We start from the raw sequence: 22,921 nt of genomic DNA, 5'->3' as shown, positions 1-22,921 counted from the left end.
TTAACATTCATTACCTCACATAGTTACAATTTTTTTTTCTTGTGATGAGAACTTTTTTTAAAAGACTTTTTAAAAAGATTTTATTTATTTGAGAGAGAGAGCAAGTGCGAGTTGGGGGAGGGGCAAAGGGAGAGGGACAGAGAGTATCTCAAGCAGGCTTCACGCTGAGCATGGAGCCTAGTGTGGGGCTTGATCCCATGACCCTGAGATCATGACCTGAGCTGAAACCAAGAGTCGGACACTCAACTGACTGAGCCACCCAGGTGCCCCAAGATTTTATCCTTTTAAGTGGGGCTTGTACTTATAACCCTGAGATCAAGAGTCACATACTCCACCAACTGGGCCAGCCAGGTGACCCTCTTGTCATGAGCACTTTTAAGATTTACTTTCTTAGCAACTTTCAAATATACAATACATATTGTTAACTATAGTCATCATGCTGTACATTACGTGTAGAGAACTTACTTATCTTATAACTGGAAGTTTGTGCCTTTTGACTGACTTCATGTACTCTCCCTAACCCCCTCCCACCACAGCCACCACGAATCTGTTTTCCGTTTCTATGGGTTCAGTGTTTTTAAACTTCACATGTAAGTGAGATTGTACAGTATTTGTTTTTCTCTGTCTGACTTATTTCACTTAGCATAATGTCCTCAAAGTTCATCCTTATTACCACAAATGGCAAGATTCCCTTCCTTTTTAATGGTTGAATAATACTCCATGATATATGCCATTAATGCTCCATTTCAATAACATTCCATTGTATGTGATATATACCACATTTTTAAAATCTGTTCATCTGTTGATAGACAGGTTGTTTCCATTTCTTGGATATTATAAATAATGCAGTGAATGGGAGTGCAGATATCTCTTAAAGAGTGATTTTGTTTCTTACAGATATATATCCAGAAGTGAGATTGCTGGATCACATATGGTAGTTCTATTTTATTTTTAAAGATTTATTTACTATTCTATAGAGAGAGAGAGGGAGAGCATGCGTGGGGTTGGGGGAGGGGCAGAGGGAGAGGGAGAGAGAATCTCAGGCAGATGCCCCGCTGAGTGCAAGGTCTGAGGGCAGGGCTCCATCCCACGACCCTGAGATCATGACCTGAGCTGAGAGTTGGACGCTTAACGAACTGAGTGACACAGACACCCTGGTAGTTCTATTTTTAATTTTTTGAGGAACCTACAAACTGTTTTACATAGTGGCTGCACCAATTTACATTCCGACCAACGGTGCACAATGGTTCCTTTTCTCCACATCCTCACCAACACTTGTTATTGCTTGTGTTTTTGGTAGCCATCTAACAGGTGTGAGGTGATACCTCATTGTGGTTTTGATTTGCATTTCCCTGATGACTAGTGATGTGGAACACCTTTTCATGTGCCTTTTGGCCATTTATGTGTCTTCTTTGGGAAAATGTCTATTCAGATTCTCTGCTCGTTTTTTTAATCAGATTGGTTTTTTCTTTTCTCTTTTTACTATTGAGTTGCATGAGTTCCTTATATATTTTGGATATTACTCTCTTGTTAGATACATGATTTGCAAATATTTTCTCCCATTCTAGCCTCTTGCCTTTTTCAGAGTGCCATGTAATGGAAGTCATACAGTATATAGCCTTTTCAGATTGAGTTCTTTTACTTAGTATATGCAATTAAGGTTCCTCCAAGTCTTTTCATGGCTTGAGAGCTCATTTCTTTTTAGTGCGGAATAACAGTGCATTGTCTGGATGTGCCACAGTTTCTTTATCCATTCATCTACCGAAGGACATATTGGTTGCTTCTAAATGTTGGCAATTATAAATAGAGCTGCCATAGACATCGGAGTGCAGATTTTGTGTGGACATAGATTTTCAATTCATTTGGGTAAATACCAAGGAACATGATTTCAGGATCAGATGTTAAGTGTATGTTTAGTTTTGTAAGAAACCGCCAAATGGTCTTTTAAAGTGGCTGTACCATTTTGCATTCCCGCTAGCAATGAATGAGAGTTCCTGTTGCTCCACATTCTTGCCAGCATTTGATGGTGTTAGTGTTTTGGATTTGGGGCATTCTCATATGTAGTTGTATCTCATTGTTGTTTTAATTTGCATATTTCATATGAAGTTGAGCATCCTTTCATATGATTATAATACCATCTGTGAATCTTTTTTGGTGAGGCATCTGCTTAGGTCTTTTGCCCAGTTTTTAATTGGGCCATTTGCTTTCTTATTATTGAGTTTTATGAGTTTTTTGTGTATTTTGGATAATAGTCCCTTATCAGATATGGTTTTTTTTGGGCAAATATTTTCTCTCATTTTGTAACTTGTCTTCCCATTCTCCTGACAGTGTCTTTTGCAGAGCAGAAATTGTTAATTTTCATGAAGTTTAGCTTATCAATTCTATCTTTCATGGATTGTGCCTTTGGTATTGTATCTAAAAAGTTATCACTATTCCCAAGGTCATCGAGGTTTTCTCCTATGCTATCATCTAGGAGTTTTATAGTTTTGCATTTTCATTTAGGTCTGTGATCCATTTTGAGTTAATTTTTGTGAAGGATGTAAGGTCTGTGTCTAGATTTTTTTTTTCTTGCTTGTGGATGTCCCAGCACCTTTTGTTGAAAAGACTGTTTTTTCTCCATGTACTGCCTTTGCTCCTTTGTCAAAGGTATAGTTGACTATATGCATGTAGGTCTATTTCTGAGCTCTCTGTTTTGTTCCATTAATCTATTTTCTAATTTTCACAAATATCATACTATCTTGATTACTATAGCTTTATACTAAGTCTTGAAAGTTGGATAGCCCTTCTCTTTCCTCACTAAAGACAAACTGAGCTGAGGGCAGGAAGTTGGATACCAAAATTTCACCTTTTATATAATAGAGACTAGGTTTGAAGTTTTGGCTTTAAGTATTTTGGCCCAGTGGGTGTGCTAATTCTGAATTTAGAATCAAGCAGAACTCTCTACCCAGTCATAGGCAGCATTCAGGTACTCAGGAAGCCTCTTCACTTCCGCAGGCACGGGTAAACACAAGGGTGGAAAAATGCCACAGTTTCACTATTCGACTTCCTGTCACCAGAAAGAAGCAATAAAAGTGGGGAAGAAAGTCTTCACTAATGGTACTATAAGAAAAACACCAACATGAGTGCCTGCCAACCAGCTTAAGAACTAGAACGTACAAGTACCTTGGAAGCCCCCTCTGTGCCCCTTACTTTACTGTGTCCATCCCCCTTTTCTTCTCCCACAAAGGTAACTGCTATCCTGACTTTTGTGTTAATCATTCCCTTTCTTTGGTTTTATTATTTATGGCCTATGCATGTATTCCTAAATTACATGGACACATCTTATTGTTTTCTGAGTGCATGAACTTGGACAGAGAAAAATTCCATCTTATTTTCACCAGCCTTTTTTTTCATGAGTTTCATTTTTTTTGCCAGTTTATTGCCTTTGATTATGGATGTAGGTAATAAAATATTATTGTGAGAAAAGGGCTTTACTAGATTGTCAAAGGCCCATGGCACATTCTTGCTAGGGTATTTCCCGAGGAGTAGCATTGCTGGATCTTGGAAAACATGTTTTCACACAATTACTAGGAACTCGGCACACACTCCATTCTCTCCTTTCTCACCAGGATTCCCCATCTATCACCGAACACAGATAATGTGAATGCCTGTTTTCTCAGTTCTCCAAAGGATGGTACCTAATCAGCCCATTCTAGATACAGAGGAGAGGTTAATTTGTTATATACAATGAATTCCTTAAGGTATTAGGGCTTCCTTCTGTTCTGGAACCACAGTTTTGGCATTCAGGTTTTAGTGGGGATCTTTTTTTTACTGCATTGGTGTAATAGAGTCAGACCCTGGCTCTGCCACTTACTAGGAACTTGGCTTTGAGGGGCTACTTCATCCCACTCTGTGTCAGTATACACACTGTAAAATGGTGATATAGACATTCAGGGGTTATTTGAAAATGAAATAAAATAATTTGTGTAAAGTAACTAGCATGGTTGGTGGCAAAGGTCGGATCAGTGAGGGTTGTTTTTTTCTTAACCCCCATCCCCTATATTATAAGAAATCAGAGATACAGATGTTTAGATATAGTTAAAATGTCCTTTTCTTTCTTTCTTCTTTGAAATGCTGACAGTTGTTTTGAATTTCCTACTTACTATTTCAATGTAACCATATTTGATTCTGGTGACCTCTATCTTGCTATGGGTTTCTTTAGTTCAGACTTCATTGGGCTTAGTGGGAAGAGTTCACAGTAATCACTGGCAGCTCTAGAAAAAATGGTATGGAAGCTGGGCTTGCCAGAAGCTGCTAGTCCAGTGTCTTGCACACTCTCCTTTAGTCTTGCTTCACCACCTGTGATTATGTGCTAGTCTTTGAAGGCATTGTTCTCACCTTTCATGAGGTAGTTTGTGTGTGCCAGCTCATAGTATTAGTAATTTTGTACTTAATTTGTCTAGATTTGCCTGGTGTTTGCAAAGCGAGGGTAATTTCCTTAGGTAAGATATAATTTACAACAGAATGACACCTCACAATTTAAATAGCAGCTGTTAAGGGAAGGCAGACGGTTACAAACTACTCCTTCTGCCCTTTTGAAAAAGAGGTATGCAGTGATGAAATGAATAATGTATTTTAGAACATACCCAGGTTTCCTACTGTGGCTTGCTTTACATGGATGAAGGGAAAAAACCCTCCTCATTTGAATTTGTTTTCAAATGTAACACAAGTTAGATTTCTGCGAGGGAGTTTTGAAAGAATATCTGTCTTGTTACTAAGAGAAGGAAATTCTTTCAGCTAGTTCATGTAATGTATATGGCCCACTACCCACTTCTTGCGAGGGGTATTTCTTTTGAAAGATGAGAATTTATATGTCTGCATCATTCATTGATTTGTAAAGTATTTATTGAACACTTCTTAAGTGTTAGGTATTTTGATAGATACTGGAGGTCTTATTGTAAAATAATACAGATACTGTTTCTGCCTTTCTGCCCTCATGGTGCAAATGGCCTACGATGTCCAGAGTTTAAATTTGGCCTCCTGAACTTGATCACAGAGAAGACTATATGCAGGATTGGATGTGGCCCACAGAATATCAACAACCTGTTGTTTGAAAAACCAGAGGTTTTGTAAATATTTCCTTTGATAGTTCCCTTGGCATTTAATAAGAACATTAAAAAAGAATGCTGGCTGATTTCCTTTGAGCTAAGGAGGATATAGAAAATCTCTCTTCCCATCCATGTGTCCAGGTCAAAAGATGGACATGTGGGTTGCAGCTGGAGAAACAACCGTAATGGAACCTGAAACTCAATAGGATAGTCCAACTACTGGATCAGATATCTTGTTCTCCCTGGAGCTTCCTTCACAGTCTGCTCTGTGGATTTTTTAGGAGCCATCATGGCTAGAAAGACTGTGGGGAAAGGCTAGTGTTAAGGTGGGGAATCTTTTCTTCTTCATTTAGGGCAACTGATCTTGACAAATCAGTCAAGTAAGGGCCAGTTGCAAGGCAAAAACAACACACAAAGGGGGGAAGTTAATGTGAACTAACGTTAATAATCATCTATTATGTACTGTGTAGTATTTGGTTATTTCTAAGTTTTCATGTTCAGCTTATATATATATATACACACACACACACATATATATATATTTAAAAATTTTATTTATTTATTAGAGAGAGAGAGCACAAGCAGGGGGAGCTGCAGGCAGAGGGAGAGGGAGAAGCAGGCTTCCTGCTGAGCAGGGAGCCCGATGCGGGGCTCGATCCCAAGACCCTGGGATCATGACCTGAGCCAAAGGCAGACACTTAACCAACTGAGCCACTCAGGCACCCCTCAACTTATATTTTTAAATTGAGAAAAGAAGACATCAATGTATATTAAGTGGATATTTAAAATACAGATTTATATCCTGTGTTTAGTTAATGAAGAAAGAAGATTAGAAGTGGGGAGATAGAGGGTGAGAAAGGCAAGAGAGGATGAGGAAGAGATTGGCTCTCCATGACCCAAGGAAAGAGATGGAAGAGAGAGCCATGTGGAAGGGAAAGCGGGCAGGAGAGGTTCTCAGCTGGACTGTTAATTTGGGCATTTTTCTTCAGAATCAAATTTTAGTAACTACTATTGTCCTTTGGATTCTAATTAATTCGTAAGTAATTATAGTCGACACTTCTAGAACTGTCTTTGAGTTTCTACAAATTCTTAAGTAGGAGAGTCCTGGCAGCTGCCTCCTACCCTCAATTTACCATCTTGCGCTTTGAAAGAGGTATTTTTTTTTAAGGATTCTGCTTAAAGCATTATCACAACATAGAGTAATTCCGAAGAGCCACATAAAGTCAGAGATGAATTTGGATCAATTAGAGAAAGAAGAACAGTTGCGTTAAAGAAACAGTTTCATGTATTTGAAAAGTTATTATGCTTATGTGAAAACTAGTCATTATCTCAACTCAGAATGCAACAGGAGAAACTAGCTTAACCATTCTGAGGAACTTAGCAAAGGCAAGAAGCACTTTATTACAAAAAAGAGGGCTGTTGAAGTTAAGATGAGTTTTTAGATGTCTAAAGAGAAATCTTCTAAATTTTTTTTTTTTAAGGAGGGAAGTTCACCCATGATAGTTAATTATTAATCCTGCTTATGCATTTGAGCTTCCAGACTGTTAAAAGGTAAACTGAGGCACATTAAATTTTGAAGTTTATTTGGGCAAACATCAATTGGAATTGGGCAGTCGTACACCAGAGTGGTTAGGAGTGTTCCAATGATGGGAGCTAGGGGCGAGGTTTTTATAGAGAAGGTGCAAAAGCAAAGCAATTATGTGATAGTTTATAATTTACAGTGTTATGCAATTTGGGAAAGCCTAGTTGGCTGTTTGTGATTGGTTTCACTTTCTTGGATTCCAGGGCATGGACTCTGGCTTAGGTTTTGGTTTGCTTATGTAGGCTACCAAGCCACAGGAGCCTACTCAGTCTCATGGCCTCCCTGTTTAAATATTTTAACAAGACGGTAGACACATAGCTGTATAATTATGTGGGATTTTGCATGTAGTAAAAATAATTTTATGTCTGGGCTTGAAAGCATATTATTTTGTAGTGTTGGTTTAGGACCTTTAAAACTTCTAGTATAAGATGATGCTTTTGACATTTCAAGCTCAGTTAATTGAATTGATGGGAGTTTGTTGTTCGAGCCTGTAATAGAAAAGGGAGGGAGAACACAAATCAGTCCGGGTCACCACCACCTGGGCCTCGTGGCTGCACCCCTGGCTCTAGTAGTTTGAGATTAGTCCTGGTGATGCCACAGTGACTGTGGGAACTGTCCCTTCAGAAGTGGCATCCATTGCTCTGAACTCTAGGGCAGTGGTCTTTCAACATTTTGATCATATGCCCCATCAGAAAGAAAGTGAGCGTAATAGTCATAAGTTGACTTACAAATTATATATGTTTATTACTATCATACTGAGTTGTGTATATTATTGAACATACACAAAAATAAATTTTAAAATAGAAGATAAAAAATGTAAATTTAATTTCTAGCATTTTCTTCCACACTCTACTACTTTGTTTGGGCACTCCTCTGGAATGTGCATACCATTTTTAGAACTTTTGCCCTGGTATTTTGCCATTATGATGACTCAGCTGTTTTTGTTACCTGGGCGATTTTAACTAGCTGCCTGATCTTGAGCAGATATCCTCACTTAACTAAAGTGGAAGGTGATCGTAGCTATCTCATAGAATTGCTTTGGAGATTAAATGCAACAAGATATCTAAAGTTGTTAGCACAGTGTCTGAGATATTAACCACTTCTCCTGATGTCATTGACAAGTTTTTCTCCATTTCTGTCTACCTCTTCTGTTCATTCATGATTACCTACTTCCTTTTCTTCTGCCTCAGGATTTTTGCTTGCTGCTTTCACTCTGTGTGTTTCTGCTGGCTTTCTTCTCTCATGTATAGAGAGAATATCTCTTTGGGCTAATTGGTTATAACCACATGTCCTATTTTTCTGAGACAGTCCTGGTTTTCACCTATTATCCTGAGGTACTACAAGGTTCTTTTAACTTTAAAGGTGTCTTGGTTTGGAAGTAAAGGTAAAGTACATGGTCACCATATTAATCAGTCACCATCAAGTACAGTGGACCTCTGTGGAGTGGATCTCTTGAATGAAGGCCACCTCCTTGGTACTGTACAGCCTAGTGATGGTTCTCTTCAGATGAGGTATGAATCTCTAGTTTACCCGAGCTGTTACCCAAAGAGAGAGGTCCCATAATTTACTATCTAAGGAGATGACAATGGGAGTGGTGAGTATGGCACACCTCAGAGAGATGTCTAGTGTAAGAGGTAACTATAAATTACATACAACGATATATTACTTTATGGAACGGCAGGGCAGTTGGAGTCTATAGCCTTGATTGCCCAGATTGCACAATGAAAATCAAGGATTTATTGGATATTGAACTTGGAAATCTAAACCCGCCACCTGAAGCTCAGCATTATGGTGAATATTTTCCAAACCGAGAAAAAGTTCTTTTGGTTTGGAATGAAATGTGCTACTATTATATAAGGTCACATTAAAGTTCATAATAGGAGTTAGAAATAGGCCATCTTATTCCTCACCAGGCTGTCTGGAAGGTGCCGGACAAGTTTCTTGTTCTCTAGTGGTTCATATTATCTCCTAATGTTGTTCCTTGTCTGCCTCCATGTTTTACCCCTGTTGGACATTCAGCAAGTATTAATTAGCAATTGTGAAGGTTATTCTAACAGTGTCAGCGGTGGGGGAGGGGTGGGTGGGCAGGGGAATACATGATTAATAAATTATGTACATCTTCAGTTTCAAGTGATTCCTATAACTGTGTTCCTGAGGCATAGTATTTAAAATTATTAGTTATTTAGGGAGTCATAGATAGAGGACATATGTCATAATAAAGAAAATGAAATTTTTGGTGTTTATTCCTACTTTGATGACACTTATGGGAATTGATAATACTAGAAACAGATGGACAAATTAACTTTTGCATTCCCTGAGAACTACAGGCTTGGTTTCCTAAAATGAACATGGTATTTGGTTGTGATTTTTAGAATCCTTACAATCCTGGCACAATACTTGAGAACAAGGGTCTTTATTTCCTCTTACAGAATCAAGTGCAGGTAGTGAATGTGGTGGAACATAATCAGTATTTCATTGTTTCCCAGGAGAAAAGAAAATAGGAATTGAAACTGTATGATTACCCCACTTAGGAAATCTGCTGACTAAAATATGGCTGCAATACAGATTTTTCCACTAATGCTTGACATTTTACATTATGAAATAAGCAGTAACTTTTCCTGCAGAAATTTTCATGAGTACTATGTCTGAATGATTGCTGCTTTGGATCACAGCCCATTTTTAATTCCCTGACCTGGACATTCATAAGTCAACGCCAATGCATCCTGAGTTTAGTTTCTTCTAGTTTCCTATCTCGAAACTGAGGAGTAGGTGTAACAACCTATAGAAACTTAATAGGGAATCAAGCTAATCCTGTTAGAGAAGGGCTGGAGTTATGTGAGTGCTGTGTGACTCCTTACAGTCAGATCCCAGCAATGAATCTTACTTGTTTTTGTCCCTCAACATGTACTTAAAGTGATGGATTTCCTCAGGTTTTGCCCCTTCCCTTTGCCTTCCTTTACTTCCATTTTTAAATTTCATCTATTCCTATAGTTTAAATAGTTATCTTTGTGTTAATAGATTCTAAAATTTGTATTTCGAACTACTCATGATTTTCCTAGTCTATCCAGTGACTCGTCACCCATGGGTTTCCTGAGGGAAATGGTATTTTAGAATCTCAAATACTCTCTTGCAGTTTAAAAAATAACTTACCCATGGGGCACCTGGCTGGCTCAGTTGGTGGAGCATGCAACTCTTGATCTCAGGGTTGTGAGTTCGAACCCCACGTTGGGTGTAGAGATTAATTAAAAAAAATAAAAATAAGGGGCACCTGGGTGGCTCAGTCGTTTAAGTGTCCAACTCTTGATTTTGGCTCAGGGCATGATCTCAGGGTCTTGAGATTGAGCCCTGTGTCAGGCTCCACGCTCAGTCTGCTTAAGATTTTCTCTTTCTTCTTCTCCCTGCTTGCATGCTTGCTTGCTCTCTCTTAAAAAAAAAACAACCCAAATCAAGGAATGACCATCATAACTGCCACTAAGATTAAAAGGAAGGTCTTATCTCCTATGGAAAATGGGACACCCTAGTGGATATATTCTGCAGATGTTTTGGAAATCATGTTACTGAAGTTTTAGTGAGAAGATGGTTTGGAGATAATATATCTAAAATTCAGGTAGGAACAAATGTGAAAACAATGAAAAATAATGATTTCTTTGTAATATTATAGCATTAATTGAGTGTTTAAAAGTTAATTAGGGAAGGCTTCCCAGAGAAAGTGTTTCTTCAGGGCTTTGAAATTAGAAGGGACTTGAATTGATAGACTGAATTATTCAGATGACAGACTAAGCCACATAAGTCTCTTATGAAGGCCAAAGAGGCTATGGGTTTGTGATAGGGTATTTTCTTGCCTAGGATAGATAATCTGTTGCAGGATAATGAGAAAGGTTAATGAAGTAATGGCATGAGATAGATGACTTGGTGGAGGACGCTCAAGATGAGGTAAATACATTTTTATTTGTTGCAGAATTCTTGAATGGGAAATATGTTCAAAGCAGTGTTGGAAGAAATTCGTCCAGTGGTCTTGAGACTGACTTGGAAGTGGAGATATGAATGATGTAGAGACATGCGTGGATATAGTTATAATTGTCCTGCTGAGAGGTGATGAGCTCCACATTCCAGTGCAATTTAGCAAATGGACAATGATCGCTATGAAAGTGGAACAAGAGATATATCAGATAAATCTTATGGAATTTGAGTGGACAAAACTTCATATTTGAATGAGTAGCATGAAGAAGAGAGGAGTCGAAGATGTTTTTAAGCATATATTAGGTTTGAGCTGTATGAAATTACCAAATTCAAACTTCTTAAATCTACCAAAGTGGTAGTTTTATACGGGTCCTTGTATACACAACTAGTTGGAGGTGACTACTCTCAAAAATGGGTAATGTTGGGGCACCTGGGTGGCTCAGTCTATTGAGTATCCGACTTTTGGTTTCAGCTCAGGTCATAGTCTTGGGGTTGAGGGATTGGCCTGTAGGGCTCCATGCTCAACAAGGAGTCTGCTTGAGATTCTCCTCCTTTCCCTCTGCCCCTCCCCTGTGTGCGTGCACATACACACACACACACACACACACACACATACACACACACACACACTCTCCCTCTCTCTCAAATAAATAAAGAAATCTTTACCAAAAAAAAAAAAAAAAAAAAAAAAGAGTAATGGCATCAGTGAGGAACCAAGAATTGCAAGGGTAGCAATACTACCAATGATGTGAGAACAAAAATTTTAAGTGATTGGGGGTATTTTCAGAGCTCTGAGCTGGGAGCAAAGTAAATTGTAGAATTGAGAACTAACTAACTAAATGCAAATTTCATGAATAATTTTTTTTTTGAATTTTAAACATGTACACTTATATGTACTAACTGAAAGACCAGTAGAGGAACTTTGGAAGATTGGTTACCTCTTTGGAGTTTGGTTCTGACCTGGGCAACTACTCAGTTTTGAATTATTTGGCTATTTAGTAAGAAAAAGTAATTTTGTGAATTTGAAAGGGAATCTAGAAGCATGTTTTTCTCACTTTTATAGTCATTCTTATGTAGCCACTAAGAGAATTAGATTCAACTAAGAAATGAAACAAAATAATTCTCTGTCTGTTTCTTTTTCTCACTTACGCACACACACTCACACACACCCTGTTAAGAGAATACTTGAGATCTTTGAAGGAAAAAGCAGGTACATACAACAATGTACTATTTGTTTATTGAGATATAATTGGCATACAGCGTTATATTAGTTTCAGGTATAATGATTCGGTATTTGTATATATTGTGAAAGACCACCTCAATAAGTCTAGTTAACGTATGTCACCATATTTTTTCTTGTGATCAGAACTTTTAAGATTTACTCTCTTAGCAACCTGCAAGTATACAATACAGTATTATTCACTATAGTCACCATGCTGTAGATTACATCTCAATGACTTACTAATTTTAAAATTGGAAATTTGTACCTTTTGACCTCTTCACCTGTTTTGCCCATCCCTAGTCCCCTGCCTCTGACAACCACCAGTCTGTTCTCTGTATCTCTGAGTTTGTTTGTTTGTTTTTTTTTTGATTCTACGTGTAAAAGATCATATGGTATTTGTCTTTCTCTGTCTGACTTAATTCCTTTAGCATAATGCCCTCTCAAGATTCATCCATGTTATCACAAAAGGCAAGATTCATTCTTTTTTATGGTTGACTAAAATTCCACTAACTAATACATAATATATATATGTGCCACATTTTCTTTAATCATTCATCTGTTGACAGACACTTAGGTTGTTTCCATATCTTGTCTATTGTAAATGTTGCAATGAACGTGGGAGTGCGTATATCTTTTTGAGTTACTCTTTTTTGTTTTCTTTGTATAAATACCCAGAAGTGGAATTGCTGGATCATATGATAGCTCTATCTTTACTTTTCTGAGGAACCTCCATACTGTTTTCCATTTGTAGTTGCACCAATTTACATTCCAACCAACACTGCACAAGGATTCCTTTTTCTCCACATCCTTGCGAACTCTTTGTCTTGTCTTTTTGATAATAGACATTCTAATAGGTATGAGCTGATATCTCATTGAACAATGCACTGTTTTCAAATATCGAACTTGGCTGAATTGCCTTGATAATCCTCTACTTTTCTTCATGCTGGTCTTATTGGTAAGTATTATTCATAAATGGCGCATGTTTGCTTCAGTAATAAAGAAGATAACAGCATTGTTAGATGAAGTTTGTCATTTTCTCAGCAAACCAAGGTGGTGTGAGTCTCTGAAGGAAATCTCCCACAGACTCCTTTAAAAAAGATGTGTCAGTAGACCAGCCAGCTCTCCAAGGAGGCATGCCACATTAAATAGGAACAAGTAGCAGCGAAGGAAAGAAGGTTACATCTTTAAGAGTGGCAAATTCTCAGGTTGTTTCTTCTCATTTCTTATTCAGACTCACGTCCAGTGCTTCCTAAATACCACAGAAACACTAGCCCTGTCTTCTCTAAGCTCAGTGAATGTGGGGCATGGTGCTCAGTAGAATGGGCTCATTCTCCAGGTTCCCTCCATTTGCATGCATATTTTATTGGGTCTTCAAAGAAGCAGCTCATGAAGAGCCATGAAAGAACGTGTGTGTGTGTGTGTGTGTGTGTGTGTGTGTGTGAGAGAGAGAGAGAGAGAGAGAGAGAGAGAGAGAGAGAGCAAGAGATGAGAGAGTGAGAACCAGTGATTATGTTTTGAGCTGTTTGTGCTCACTTAGGGTGAAAGAGGTAAGATGTTTCATATTTAATGTTTCTTCATGGTTAGGTACTGTTGGGTTATTCAAAAGAAATTTAATGCTCAGTCTCTGAATTTGAGGGAATTGGGAGATAAGTTGGGGAGATTAGCATGTATGTATAAAATAAAGAACAACAATAAACCATTTGTAATCATTATTGGGTGGTAAGTATTATACGGGTCTGAGGAGGGTTTTTTTTGTGAGGTGATTTAGTCAGGAAGCCTTGAAGAATGAGGTTTATATTTTAGAATTGAATTTCAATTAAGTTAGCATTTATTGAGTATCTACTATGGCGGTCTCTGTTTTCAGTAATGGGACTAAAATTTGAATTCTGAGTGAAAAAACACTCAGGTGTGATTCTCTTTGTATAGTTTAGGTAGAGCCACTTAAATGCTTTTCTATAATTGTGTTCCACAAGACAACATTATGAGTGCCACATTATTGTCTTTTTTCTCTCTTTTTTTTTTTTTTTTTTAAAGATTTATTTATTTATTTATTTGACAGAGAGAGACACAGCGAGAGAGGGAATACAAGCAGGGGGAGCGGGAGAGGGAGAAGCAGGCTTCCCGCGGAGCAGGGAGCCCGATGCGGGGCTCGATCCCAGGACCCTGGGACCATGACCTGAGCCGAAGGCAGATGCTTAACGACTGAGCCACCCAGGCGCCCCTTTTTTCTCTCTTTTTAAAGCAGACATTTCTTAATTTTTGCTTGGTTAAATTGTGATTTTCCTATAGACTTCTAGATGTTCTCGAAGTGAGGATTTTGTTCAGGAATTTCTTCCTTCCCGAGCCCGGGGAAGGCATTCAAGGGTGCTTCTTATGAGTCAGCTATCTCAGTAGCAATTGTTCTAACAAGCAGACAGTTCCACTTTGCAGTTGGGGTTATCGAAAAATAATCCTGTACCATTTCCCTGGATTGTTAGCATATCCAGAACTTATGCCTCAAATCAACTTTTATGTCTGTGGTGCAGAGGGTTGCTTTCGTCTTCTGCCTGGATTCAGTCACACAGAGTGTGAATATCACAATGTGTAATCCTTAGAAGTGCAATCAAAACTGTGCATCAGTTGAACCAGCTCATATTTAGTGAAGTCACATCTGCTTTGTGTCTGTGTTTGTTCAAGGATGAAAGGAAAGAAGCACCAGGGCTCCTTTATGTTCTCATGTTTTCATCTAGCAGGCAAGGAGCACGGGAGGTCTGTTGTTCATCATTCCTGGTTAAGATCAAAGCCCGCCTGTTCTGGCAAAGCCGTTGCTAATCTGCAGGCAGGATAGGCCTCGATGACCCTTGAGAACGTTTATAATGCTGCTACCTGGGAAATATCTCTCACTTTCGCAAAACATTTTATCTGCAAAAAGTTGCACCTGCCATCATTTGCCTAATTTTAACAGAGAACTTCTTCTGACAATCTAGAAATGAATAACATTTGGCCTGCAAAATTACTTTTCTCCATACTCACATTTTCCCTTTAAAAGTTCATAGTAACCACTTTCTTAATAAGGCCAAGTAGGTGGTAAGACACTCAAGAAAGAGCACGTTCCCTCTTGCTTTATTGTTTTCTTTTACTTTTTAGGCATATCACGAACAAGATCCAGTAAATTGCTGGCTCCTATGTCTGTGTCCTGTGTCAAAATAATTCACACTTATGAAAAAGATATAGATTGTACCCAAGGTTGTGGGATTTTATTCAACATCCAAGCATTGATGTAACTGACATCATTCATTTCTTGTACTCAGTTATTCATGTGTGTGTTCATTCATTTAGGACCCATCCTCTGAGTGCCTACTAAGTGCCAGGCATCCATCAGGTGGTGCTGTGCTATGTAGAAAACTAAAGCAAGGTAACGGAGTGTGGCTGGAAAGGGGTTGCTGGTTCTGCAGTGCCCAGGCAGGCCTCACTGATATTTGAGAGGAGGTCTAAGTAGGAGGCAGGGTCAACTCTGCAAAAATCTTGGGGAAAAGACAAAGGTGGCATCCAGGTCAGAGGCCCCAAGGTAGGGGTGTCCTGCGTAAGTGCCAGTAATAGCACGCAGGTGGGGTGGCTGGGGTGAGCTAGCGAGTGTAGCAGATGAACTCAGGAAGGTCGTTGGGGGTGGCGGGGGCAGAGGGCCATTGTTGTCGCGTTTTGAGCAGAAGCTGACTGGACCTGGCTTGTGTGTTAATAGGCTTGGCCCCCCCCCCCCCCTACCCTGCCATGTGGAGAGTTAAAAGGCAGAGGGGCAGGGGTGGAAGCAAGGAGACTGGTTAGGAGGATTTTGCCATAGCCAGGGGAGAAATTATGGCAATTTGAATTAGGTTGACGAGTTAGTGAGAAATCAGATTCTAGATGTATTTGAAAGGTAGGTCTTACAGGGATTTGCTTGTTTTGGACTTGAGGTACAGGAAATGGGATGAGTACCAAGCTGGCCCTCAAGTTGATAATTGGGGCGCCTGGGTGGCTCAGATGGTTAAGCGTCTGCCTTCAGCTCAGGTCATGATCCCAGGGTCTTGAGATCGAGCCCTGCATCGGGTTCCCTGCTCAGTGGGGAGTCTGCTCCTCCCCCTCCCTCTGCTTCCTCTGCTTCTCCCCCGGCTCATGCTCTTTCTCTCTCTCTCTGTATCTGTGTCTCGAATGAATAAAAAAAAAAAAAAAAATAAATAAATAAATCCTCAAACTGATAATCAAGGTGACTGTTCACCATTGTGCCTGTGTGATTTATGTTGTTGCATGTGGGAGCAGTTCATCCTTTTCATTACTTTTTTAGGACTCTGTTCTATGAATATACCACAATTTGTCCATTCTCTGATTGATGGTCTTTTGAGTTGTTTCCAGTCTGGGGGGCTTTGATGAATAATACTGCTGTGAATATTCTTTACGTGTCTTTCGGTGGGTAAAAGCAGTCCTTTCCCCTGGGTAGATATGCAGAATGGAGTTGCTATGTTGTTCTTTCTCTGACTTTCCACATCATCTAGGCACTCCCTTAGATTCTTGTGGACCTGCCCTAGGAGTTCTTCCCTGCCTGGGCACACGTTTGGGACTGACTTTTCTTTTTTTTTTCTGTTCCCTCTAAAGCATCTTGTAACAATCCTCTCTTTCTTTATGCGTTTTTGCTTCCGTTGATTAGCAAAGTAGAGTTTAGCTCATGCCTGCCTACAACTCACTATGTTTGTACAGTTACCAGCATGGCAGCCTAACATGATTTGCAATGGCACCTTTTCTTACAGTTGCAGCTGCGGCAGGTTTTTGAGGGGCCTAGATCCCTCCCTCTCAGAATGTGATAAAAGCTGTTGGCTCTCTGATAGAAAATGCAGCTTTGGGGGTCACCTGGGTGTCTCAGTCCGTTACGCGTCTGACTCTTGATCTCAGCTCAGGTCTTGATCTCAGGGTGGTGAGTTCAAGCCCCGTGTTGGGTTCCAAGCTGGGTGTGGAGCCTACATTAAAAAAAAAAAAAAGAGAGAGAGAGAGAGAGAGAAAATGCACCTGTGAACACACACACTTTTTCTTACACTTTTGGGGGATCTGTGGACCTCCAGGAATCCCACTGAACTCTGGGTTCATGGTTCCTGGATTACGAATCTTCTCTATTTTGTAATGCCTTAAGAATGGGTCAGTATTCTTTCGTCTACCCTGACTCTTTAAGATCTTCCACTCAGAGCTGACACTGTCAACAGATGTGGACATACAAAGGACCACATATGCATAAATAGAAGACTAACTAATACAGAGACTCTGACATAGCTGGCCGGAGAGGTAAGAATCACTAGCACTCAGAAAACTCATTGTAATTCTCGTGGAATCCTCATTCTGTTCAGTTCTGCAACCATTTGAGAACTTTTCTAATTGTATCCTTCACCACTCTTGTTAAACTGCATAACTAGAGATTAAAAGAAAGAAATTGCAGTTCACCTGGACCCTCCCAGGCCGAGAAGGCCTCGCCTTGGCCTCAGGGGCAGCTGGCCTGCGATGGGGATGTTCCCGCCTCCTGTTCCCTCCCTCACCAGGAACCTGCCCCTCCTCAGCCTGGGCGCGTTCCCTGTCTCCTATTTTCATAGTGGGTGAATAATTGGGTGCTGCTCCGTCACAGAGGTCATGGAAAAGAATGGGAAAGGACTCAGTGAAGCACACAATTAAACAGTCCGTAATTAATGAGATCCTTTTCTTGAAAAATGAATGTGTTTTTGGTTTAAAAATTTATTGGTTTGAAATATTTACAAAGGTAAGAGAAAGGACAAAGTGAAGATCCTTTCTCCTTGTCTGCCATGCACATTTCCACTCTGCAAGGAGAGCCGCTGTTCATAGTTTGTCTTCCCAGAGTTTTTATCAAGCATATGAAAGCGTGGTATAGATTTGTTTGTTTTTCCTGGGCTGGGATCACGTTACACAGAATTGTGCTGCCTGTGTCTTCCACTTCGCGGGGTAGCACAGATACACTTTTGTGCATGTGCTGTGTTTGCGACGACTTACCTTCCTCTTATCTTGTCCTTCTTTTTAAATGTGCCTATTCTCCTTTACTTGTTTTTAGAGTAATGAGCTGGGACCCTAACCTTCAAAGGAGACCAAAAAGTATTTTTTTTTATACCTATGAACTCTTGGATTTTAACCTATTTGATGTGCGTTAGTCCAATATTCAGTCATTAATCTGGATGCTTGGATAGTCTCATCTTTGTTCACTGTGAGCCTTTTCAAGTGTTGTTGATGTCACTCAGTGGTCTGAGCTGAATTCCTCACTTTCACATATGGCAAGGTGTTCTAGCCTATTCTTTCCCTCAAATTAAAATTAAATTTTGGAATAAGGCTCCGTTTTATTTTGTGCTGTGTTTAGGAAAATCTGTCTCACAAGGTTTAACCAGATCTACCTGCTGCACCCCTGGGTATGCCTTATCAGTCAATCACCAAATATTTTTGAAAGCTGCCATGTGCAGGGAAGCCAGCTAAATCCTGTTATGTAGCAAACAAGTCACCCCAGTCTTCTTGCTCCCATAACAAACAAACTACAACCTAAACAACAAAAATGAGTCCTTATTATGTCTTTAAAGTTTATTTTTTATCTTAAGAATATTTTTGGGAAACCACTGATCCATAGAAAGGTAAGCAATGAAAGGCCACATACAAATATAATAATTTTTTTTCAGTCTTATTGTATAGTAATTTACATACAATAAAATCCATTCATTTTAAGTGCTTAGTTCAATGAGTTTTGTAAATGCATACAGTTGTGCAACCAGCACTACAATCATTACAATCATACTTTCATGACCCCAAAAAGTGTCTTCTTCTCTTTGTAGTCATTCCTTGTCCCCACCCCATTTCCGGGCAACCACTGATCTTTGGATGCTATAGTTTTGCCATTTCTAGAATTTCCTATAAATGGCATCCCATAATATGTAGTTTTTTTGTGTCTAGCTTCTTACAATTAGTAAGATGTTTTTGAGACTCATCCACGCTGTTGCATATGTCAGTAGTTCAGTCTTTTTTTTTTTTTTCTGAGTAGTATTCCACTGTTCAGACATACTATCACATTAAATGTTGGGTTCCCCTCCCCCCTTTGGGCTGTTATGAATAATGCTGATATGAACATTGCATACAAAGCTTTGTGTGGACATATGTTTTAATTCTCCTGAGTACATACTTTGGAATGGGATTGCTGGATCATATATATATATACATATATATATATATATATATTTTAAAGATTTTATTTGTTTATTTAGAGAGTGTGCAAGCTGGGGGAGGGACAGAGGGAGAGGGAGAGGGAGAGAGAGAGAATCTCAAGCAGACTCTCTGAGGGAGCTCGGAGCTGATGCAGGTTCGATATCACAACCCCAAGATCATGACCGGAGCTGAAACCAGGAGTCCAATGCTCAACCAGCTAAGCCATCTAGGTGCCCCGGGATTGCTGGATCATATATAAGTACATGTTTAACTTTTCAAGAAATTACCAGTATATTTTTCTAAGTCTTTAAACCATTTTGCATTCATACCATAGTTGAGGATATGATTATATGTATATATCATATATGAAGGTTCCAATTGCCCTGCATCCTTGCCAACACATGGTATTACCATTCTTTTTAATTGTAGCCTTTTTAGCAGGTATGTAGAAGTATGTAATCAGAGTTTTGATATGCATTTCCCTAATCAGCAAAGACGTTGAGCATCTTTTCACGTGCTTGTTGGTCTTCCATATATCTTTCCTTTGTGGTGTCTGTTCATATCTTATTGGGTTGTATGTGTTCTTTACTGAGTTGTAAGAGTACTTTCTATATTCCAAATCCAAGGCCCCTTTAGATATATGTATATGTTTTGCTTTTGCAACTTAATTTTAAGTTCAATTTTGATAAGAAAATGTCTAATTCATCTACATTTTTATTTGAGGTACAAAACATATAATCTTACCCAAACAAAATCATAATACATTTTAAGCACAATTTTTTAAAAATTTTTATTTAAAAAAAAATTTTTTTTAAAGATTTTATTTATTTATTTGACAGAGAGAGAGACAGCGAGAGAGGGAACACAAGCAGGGGGAGTGGGAGAGGGAGAAGCAGGCTCCCCGCAGAGCAGGGAGCCCGATGAGGGGCTCGATCCCAGGACCCTGAGATCATGACCTGAGCCGAAGGCAGACGCTTAACGACTGAGCCACCCAGGCGCCCCTTAAGCACAATTTTATAATCATATAAGGAAGAGAAAGAAAGAGAAGTCAAGAGAAAGTTCAGAGAAGAGATAAAGGAAATATTGGGGAAAGAGCAAAATAAGAGAGAGTAAAAGGAAGAACATGATTAGGAAAAAAGAAAGAACTAAGATAAAATGAAAAAGAGAGATGGAATGAGAGAGACTCTAAGAAACAGATGAAGAGAACAGCACACACATTTGAAGTTATGGGGGAAAAAGGAGAAATAGATATGAAAGGAGAAGACAAAAAAATGCAGGGAGAAGAAAATGCCACAACTCTTTCTTCTAGTTCCCTTGTCCTGTCTCCTGCATCTGCTACTCTGATACTTCATCTCTCTGTTTCTGACTTCTCACATCTAGCCTGCTTTCTGGAAGTCTCACTTTTCCTCCCACTTCCCAATTCTTCAGTATTTTACTATTCCGACTTCCAGACATGCAAAATAGCTGGGTTGTGTGTGTCCTTTCCATCTTCAGAGTATAAAAGCACAGACTCTGCGGGCGCCTGGGTGGCTCAGTCCGTTAAGTGTCTGACTCTTGATTTCTGCTCAGGTCATGATCTCAGGGTCCTGGGATCGAGCCCCACATTGGGCTCTGCACTCAGCCCAGAGTCTGCTTGAGTTTCCCTCTCCCTTTCCTTCTGCCCTTCCCCCTGCTCTCTCTCAAATAAGTAAATAAATAAAATCTTAAAAAGAAAAAAAAAAAGCACTGACTCTGAACTTAGGTGTTTGGGTTTGAATCGTACCTCTGCTACTTGCTAACTCTGTGACCCTGAGCAGAACCTAACATTCAAGCTCCAGTTTCACCATCTGCAAAGTGGGAATGGTGGTGCTACCTGTCTCACATTTTTCTATGAAGATTAAACAATGCATGTGAAGCTCTTACCATAGTGCTTGGTATGTATGTAGTGCTTGGTTATTGAATGGTAGCTGCTAGTGGTGTGTGTATGTGTTGAGGGAGGAGGTGTTTCTTGGTTATCATTCTCTTTATCTTTGGTTCTTTGTTCATCTTCTTTTAATCTGGGAGTATCTTACCAAACTAAAATATTTATGTGACAGAATATCACAAGCATCATGCTTCCGGAACTCCAAGATATAAACACAACTGTATTTGTTCATCTGGAATGTAAAGTTGAAGTAATAATAATGAATATTTATGTAGTGCTTTAACTTGGAGCATTTTAACGTAGTACTGACAGATGTTTAGTCGACTTACAGAGTCCAGGGCTGGAATTTCCTGGTCTCTGTCATAGGGAGATGCCAAACCAAACCATGGTGTGACAAATATAGCTGAGGAAGGTGAGAGGTCTGAGCTTTTTATCAGTAAATACTGGACATGAACTCTATCCTTTCATGCCAATCACCTCAGCCACAATTGGCACTGTTAAACAGAAGGTCGTATTTGGAAGGGGCTCCTTCCCAAGGCAAGATCCCCTCTGTAGCATTTCTCATCCACCTCTGCCTGAACATTATTGTAAAAGTTTACTTGCTGATTAATTTGTATTTTTTGGATTTTTCCAATTGCTAGCAAGATTTTCTTTATACTTATAAATACACTGACACACTTAGAAATTTTGCTTTGATCCTGGATCAATATGGAAAAAAAATGTCTTCCTTCTATTACATGTAGACCATCAGTTATATAAAGTGAGATTATGCCTATTCTTCATTTTCTCTGTTAGACATTTCCCAGTTTCTACTTTTGTTCCTCAAATAATATGACTAATATATTTTGCTTGCTTTCCTACTTGCCTAACTTTGGATCCAGGTAATCTGTTACACCTTTTAAGTGGCATCCATAATTGTGCCTAATATTCTGTCTATGTGTAATTGAGCCCAATGATCTGGATGTATTCCTACTTCCTCTGGTTGTGATCCCATTCTTCTGTTAGTGAGCCCAAAATGGCTGCATCAGCTTTCAGCTCTCACATCACCAGTATTCATTTATTATATTTGGGGCGATCGTATACTTTATCATCTAAGCCAGGGCACTGAAAGTGAAAGGGGACACAGTTAATAATTAGGTTCAGGCAACAGGCATAAACCAGAGTTGTCCTGGGTAGGGATGTATGGCCGTTGTAATTATATTAATTTGAATTCAAGCCTAAGATCTAGGCTTTTTTTTTTTTTTTTTTTTTTAAGATTTGTTACTAATAGCCCTTTGGTTCCCCTCTATCATGTAATTAAGCAGTTGAAGCTTTTTGAACATAAATACAGAACGTTATATTTAGGCTTGTTTCAAATTTAATTATGTTAATGTTTGCCCTGTAGAGATTATAAACTCTAGATTTTGATCTGTCAGATTAGCTATTGCTTCCCAATCTGCGTCATCTGAAAATCTGATAAACAACTTTCCTGTATTTCCTTCCCAGTCGTTGGTAATGGGAAAGGTGTCTTACCCACACCTGCAGCGCCCATCCCCCTCACCCTCAGGGAGCGCTCTGGCAGTAGGGGTCAACTGAGAACCAAGAGCTCAGTCGTTCTCTTCTCAGGTATTTGCATTTTAACAGGAGACAAAAGAGACGGTTAAACCTTTCTGAGCAGAAAGAAGAGTTTCTAATGATTGCTTCTCAGGTATCTTGCCAGGAGTTTCCTTCTGCAGATTCTGAGCATTTTCTATATACCAGATAGTAGGTGCTGAATGTAGAGTTGGGTGCAAATGTGTTAACTAATGCAAGATACCATCTGATAGATCGGTGCTCCAGTAAAGGTCGAGGTTAACCAGAGTGGGGGTGAGAAGGAGGAAGAGTTTTAACACAGCATCTTCCTGTTCCATTGTAATTGCCTATATAAAAATTTGATGCAGCAATTAATAAAAGGATAGTTTTTGTAGATTTCCAAAGTCATTCATAGAGCAAAAAATTTCCTT

General features: G+C 39.2%; 1 protein-coding gene and 1 long non-coding RNA gene across 4 annotated transcripts in view; one reads left to right on the top strand and one right to left on the bottom strand.

Moving 5' to 3' along the window:
* Positions 1-22,921, top strand: part of ITPR2 (inositol 1,4,5-trisphosphate receptor type 2) — a 494,379-nt gene that overhangs the window by 65,239 nt on the left and 406,219 nt on the right. Inside the window, exon 1 of one of the 3 annotated variants that reach the window (XM_078075789.1) lies at positions 11,304-13,398. The exons of the other annotated variants lie outside the window; for them this stretch is intronic. The gene's annotated coding sequence lies outside the window, so the exon portion shown is untranslated. Of the gene's footprint in view, positions 1-11,303; positions 13,399-22,921 lie in introns of those variants that run through there. 3 annotated transcript variants of the gene reach the window in all.
* LOC144382353 (uncharacterized) overlaps positions 16,428-22,921 on the bottom strand; it is a 162,301-nt gene continuing 155,807 nt past the window's right edge. The window contains exon 4 of the long non-coding RNA XR_013449116.1: positions 16,428-16,815. This is a non-coding gene — a long non-coding RNA (uncharacterized LOC144382353). The remainder of the gene's footprint in view (positions 16,816-22,921) is intronic.

Source organism: Halichoerus grypus, chromosome 6, assembly GCF_964656455.1.
Source record: "Halichoerus grypus chromosome 6, mHalGry1.hap1.1, whole genome shotgun sequence".
Lineage (NCBI taxonomy): Eukaryota > Metazoa > Chordata > Mammalia > Carnivora > Phocidae > Halichoerus > Halichoerus grypus.
The sequence above is the reverse complement of the archived record's forward strand: the minus strand, read 5'-3'. Positions and strand labels throughout refer to the sequence as shown.